The sequence below is a fragment of the Oncorhynchus kisutch genome, unplaced genomic scaffold (genome assembly GCF_002021735.2).
Source record: "Oncorhynchus kisutch isolate 150728-3 unplaced genomic scaffold, Okis_V2 scaffold1177, whole genome shotgun sequence".
Lineage (NCBI taxonomy): Eukaryota > Metazoa > Chordata > Actinopteri > Salmoniformes > Salmonidae > Oncorhynchus > Oncorhynchus kisutch.
In genome coordinates this window covers 57,501-63,138 of record NW_022263122.1, presented here as the reverse complement: position 1 = coordinate 63,138, position 5,638 = coordinate 57,501, and the positions used below count along the sequence as shown (strand labels likewise).

Below are 5,638 nucleotides of genomic sequence, written 5' to 3'. Positions count from 1 at the left end.
AAAGGCTGTCACGGTAACAAGCGTTCTATTATAAAGGCTGTCACGGTAACAAGCGTTCTATTATAAAGGCTGTCATGGTAACAAGCGTTCTATTATAAAGGCTGTCATGGTAACAAGCGCTCTCATTTGAAGTAAAGTCTAGATATTAGAATTGCATGTTTCAGTGCAACAACTAAAAGATGGCACCAGTTTGCATCCCTGAGTATAATTCATGTGTATTTATTTAAGTGATTGCTGTTGGTAACTTGTGTGTGTTTATCTAGGTGTATCCAGACCAGGCCCTGTTGCTGTTGGTAACTCAGGGTTTGGCGCTACGGATCCTCCACGAACCTTTGACCCCCGCTCTACCCGTCCTCAACTATTACAAGGTACACCTCTGTCCCCCGCTCTCTCCTCTGTCCTCCGCTCTCTCCTCTTTCCCCCGCTCTCTCCTCTTTCCCCCGCTCTCTCCTCTTTCCCCCGCTCTCTCCTCTGTCCTCCTCTCTCTCCTCTGTCCTCCTCTCTCTCCTCTGTCCTCCTCTCTCTCCTCTTTCCCCTGCTCTCTCCTCTGTCCTCCGCTCTCTCCTCTGTCCTCCTCTTTCTCCTCTGTCCTCCGCTCTCTCCTCTGCCCTCCGCTCTCTCCTCTTTCCCCCGCTCTCTCCTCTGTCCTCCTCTCTCTCCTCTGTCCTCCTCTCTCTCCTCTGTCCTCCTCTCTCTCCTCTGTCCTCCTCTCTCCTCTTTCCCCGCTCTCTCCTCTGTCCTCCTCTCTCTCCTCTGTCCTCCTCTTTCCCCCTCTCTCTCCTCTGTCCTCCTCTCTCTCCTCTGTCCTCCTCTTTCCCCCTCTCTCTCCTCTGTCCTCCACTCTCTCCTCTGTCCTCCTCTCTTTCCCCCTCTCTCTCCTCTTTCCCCCTCTCTCTCCTCTGTCCTCCTCTCTCTCCTCTTTCCCCCTCTCTCTCCTCTGTCCTCCTCTCTCTCCTCTGTCCTCCTCTCTCTCCTCTGTCCTCCGCTCTCTCCTCTGTGTGCAGGGTAATGTTTAGATTTATTTGTTCGTGTGTTGTTGTAGGGACCAGAAGTCCTCACAATGATAGTAAAACAAGGACCATTTGGACAAGTGGGGACAATTCGCCCCCCCCCCCCCCCCCCCCATAGGGTAAAGGTTAGGAAAGGGAAAGGGGTAGGAAGAATAGGATTTTGAATGGGAATCAATTTGTTTGGTCCCCACAAGAATAGTAAGACCAACATGTGTGTCTCTGTGTGTGCAGGGTCATGTGTGGGCCTTGAGGTGGCTTGTTGGGTTCCTGTCTCCTGGAAGACTGGAGTCCTTCCTCAGAGGGGTAGCAGTGGAGCTGCACAGCACTGGTACACACACACACACACACTCCTCAGAGGGGTAGCAGTGGAGCTGCACAACACTGGTACACACACACACACACACACACCTTCCTCAGAGGGGTAGCAGTGGAGCTGCACAGCACTGGTACACACACACACACACACACACACACACACACACACACACACACACACACACACTCCTCAGAGGGGTAGCAGTGGAGCTGCACAACACTGGTACACACACACACACACACCTTCCTCAGAGGGGTAGCAGTGGAGCTGCAAAGCACTGGTACACACACACACACACACACACACTCCTCAGAGGGGTCGCAGTGGAGCTGCACAACACTGGTACACACACACACACACACCTTCCTCAGAGGGGTAGCAGTGGAGCTGCAAAGCACTGGTACACACACACACACACACACACACACTCCTCAGAGGGGTCGCAGTGGAGCTGCACAACACTGGTACACACACACACACACACACACCTTCCTCAGAGGGGTAGCAGTGGAGCTGCACAGCACTGGTACACACACACACACACACACCTTCCTCAGAGGGGTAGCAGTGGAGCTGCACAGCACTGGTACACACACACACACACACACACACACACACACACACTCCTCAGAGGGGTAGCAGTGGAGCTGCACAACACTGGTACACACACACACACACACCTTCCTCAGAGGGGTAGTAGTGGAGCTGCACAACACTGGTACACACACACACACACACACCTTCCTCAGAGGGGTAGCAGTGGAGCTGCACAGCACTGGTACACACACACACACACACACACCTTCCTCAGAGGGGTAGCAGTGGAGCTGCACAACACTGGTACACACACACACACACACACACACCTTCCTCAGAGGGGTAGCAGTGGAGCTGCACAACACTGGTACACACACACACACACACACACACACACACACACCTTCCTCAGAGGGGTAGCAGTGGAGCTGCACAACACTGGTACACACACACACACACACACACCTTCCTCAGAGGGGTAGCAGTGGAGCTGCACAGCACTGGTACACACACTCACACACACACACCTTCCTCAGAGGGGTAGCAGTGGAGCTGCACAGCACTGGTACACACACACACACACACACACACACACACCTTCCTCAGAGGGGTAGCAGTGGAGCTGCACAACACTGGTACACACACACACACACACACACCTTCCTCAGAGGGGTAGCAGTGGAGCTGCACAACACTGGTACACACACACACTCACACACACACACACACACACCTTCCTCAGAGGGGTAGCAGTGGAGCTGCACAACACTGGTACACACACACCTTCCTCAGAGGGGTAGCAGTGGAGCTGCACAACACTGGTACACACACACCTTCCTCAGAGGGGTAGCAGTGGAGCTGCACAACACTGGTACACACACACACCTTCCTCAGAGGGGTAGCAGTGGAGCTGCACAACACTGGTACACACACACACACACACACACACACACCTTCCTCAGAGGGGTAGCAGTGGAGCTGCACAACACTGGTACACACACACCTTCCTCAGAGGGGTAGCAGTGGAGCTGCACAACACTGGTACACACACACACACACACACCTTCCTCAGAGGGGTAGCAGTGGAGCTGCACAACACTGGTACACACACACCTTCCTCAGAGGGGTAGCAGTGGAGCTGCACAACACTGGTACACACACACCTTCCTCAGAGGGGTAGCAGTGGAGCTGCACAACACTGGTACACACACACACACACACCTTCCTCAGAGGGGTAGCAGTGGAGCTGCACAACACTGGTACACACACACCTTCCTCAGAGGGGTAGCAGTGGAGCTGCACAACACTGGTACACACACACCTTCCTCAGAGGGGTAGCAGTGGAGCTGCACAACACTGGTACACACACACACCTTCCTCAGAGGGGTAGCAGTGGAGCTGCACAACACTGGTACACACACACACACACACACACACACACCTTCCTCAGAGGGGTAGCAGTGGAGCTGCACAACACTGGTACACACACACCTTCCTCAGAGGGGTAGCAGTGGAGCTGCACAACACTGGTACACACACACACACACACACCTTCCTCAGAGGGGTAGCAGTGGAGCTGCACAACACTGGTACACACACACCTTCCTCAGAGGGGTAGCAGTGGAGCTGCACAACACTGGTACACACACACCTTCCTCAGAGGGGTAGCAGTGGAGCTGCACAACACTGGTACACACACACACACACACCTTCCTCAGAGGGGTAGCAGTGGAGCTGCACAACACTGGTACACACACACACACACACACCTTCCTCAGAGGGGTAGCAGTGGAGCTGCACAACACTGGTACACACACACCTTCCTCAGAGGGGTAGCAGTGGAGCTGCACAACACTGGTACACACACACCTTCCTCAGAGGGGTAGCAGTGGAGCTGCACAACACTGGTACACACACACACACACACCTTCCTCAGAGGGGTAGCAGTGGAGCTGCACAACACTGGTACACACACACCTTCCTCAGAGGGTAGCAGTGGAGCTGCACAACACTGGTACACACACACCTTCCTCAGAGGGGTAGCAGTGGAGCTGCACAACACTGGTACACACACACACCTTCCTCAGAGGGGTAGCAGTGGAGCTGCACAACACTGGTACACACACACACACACACACACACACACCTTCCTCAGAGGGGTAGCAGTGGAGCTGCACAACACTGGTACACACACACCTTCCTCAGAGGGGTAGCAGTGGAGCTGCACAACACTGGTACACACACACCTTCCTCAGAGGGGTAGCAGTGGAGCTGCACAACACTGGTACACACACACCTTCCTCAGAGGGGTAGCAGTGGAGCTGCACAACACTGGTACACACACACCTTCCTCAGAGGGGTAGCAGTGGAGCTGCACAACACTGGTACACACACACCTTCCTCAGAGGGGTAGCAGTGGAGCTGCACAACACTGGTACACACACACCTTCCTCAGAGGGGTAGCAGTGGAGCTGCACAACACTGGTACACACACACCTTCCTCAGAGGGGTAGCAGTGGAGCTGCACAACACTGGTACACACACACCTTCCTCAGAGGGGTAGCAGTGGAGCTGCACAACACTGGTACACACACACCTTCCTCAGAGGGGTAGCAGTGGAGCTGCACAACACTGGTACACACACACCTTCCTCAGAGGGGTAGCAGTGGAGCTGCACAACACTGGTACACACACACCTTCCTCAGAGGGGTAGCAGTGGAGCTGCACAACACTGGTACACACACACCTTCCTCAGAGGGGTAGCAGTGGAGCTGCACAACACTGGTACACACACACCTTCCTCAGAGGGGTAGCAGTGGAGCTGAATGAACACTGGTACACACACACCTTCCTCAGAGGGGTAGCAGTGGAGCTGAATGAACACTGGTACACACACACCTTCCTCAGAGGGTAGCAGTGGAGCTGAATGTTTTCTTTCTCTGCAGATGGATCCCAGCTGTCGTCCTCCTTCCCTTCTTCCTCCCTCAAAGACCAGTGAGTTCTGTCATTCTGAACTGACTCTAAACATATCAGTGGGTAACATATCAGTGGGTAACATATCAGTATGTAACATATCAGTGGGTAACATATCAGTATGTAACATATCAGTGGGTAACATATCAGTGGGTAACATATCAGTATGTAACATATCAGTATGTAACATATCAGGGGGTAACATATCAGTATGTAACATATCAGTATGTAACATATCAGGGGGTAACATATCAGTATGTAACATATCAGAGGGTAACATATCAGTATGTAACATATCAGTGGGTAACATATCAGTATGTAACATATCAGTATGTAACATATCAGGGGGTAACATATCAGTATGTAACATATCAGAGGGTAACATATCAGTATGTAACATATCAGTATGTAACATATCAGTATGTAACATATCAGTATGTAACATATCAGTATGTAACATATCAGCGGGTAACATATCAGGGGGTAACATATACGGGGGTAACATATCAGTATGTAACATATCAGTATGTAACATATCAGTATGTAACATATCAGGGGGTAACATATCAGTATGTAACATATCAGTATGTAACATATCAGGGGGTAACATCAGTATGTAACATATCAGAGGGTAACATATCAGTATGTAACATATCAGTATGTAACATATCAGTATGTAACATATCAGTATGTAACATATCAGTATGTAACATATCAGTATGTAACATATCAGTATGTAACATATCAGTATGTAACATATCAGTATGTACCATATCAGCGGGTAACATATCAGTATGTAACA

General features: G+C 51.5%; 1 long non-coding RNA gene across 2 annotated transcripts in view; it reads left to right on the top strand.

The window, feature by feature from the left end:
- The first annotated feature begins 243 nt into the window (after positions 1 to 243).
- LOC116365159 (uncharacterized) overlaps positions 244 to 5,638 on the top strand; it is an 8,131-nt gene continuing 2,736 nt past the window's right edge. For both annotated transcript variants that reach the window (XR_004208067.1, XR_004208068.1), the window contains exons 1-3: positions 244 to 368; positions 1,242 to 1,338; positions 4,809 to 4,857. This is a non-coding gene — a long non-coding RNA (uncharacterized LOC116365159). The remainder of the gene's footprint in view (positions 369 to 1,241; positions 1,339 to 4,808; positions 4,858 to 5,638) is intronic.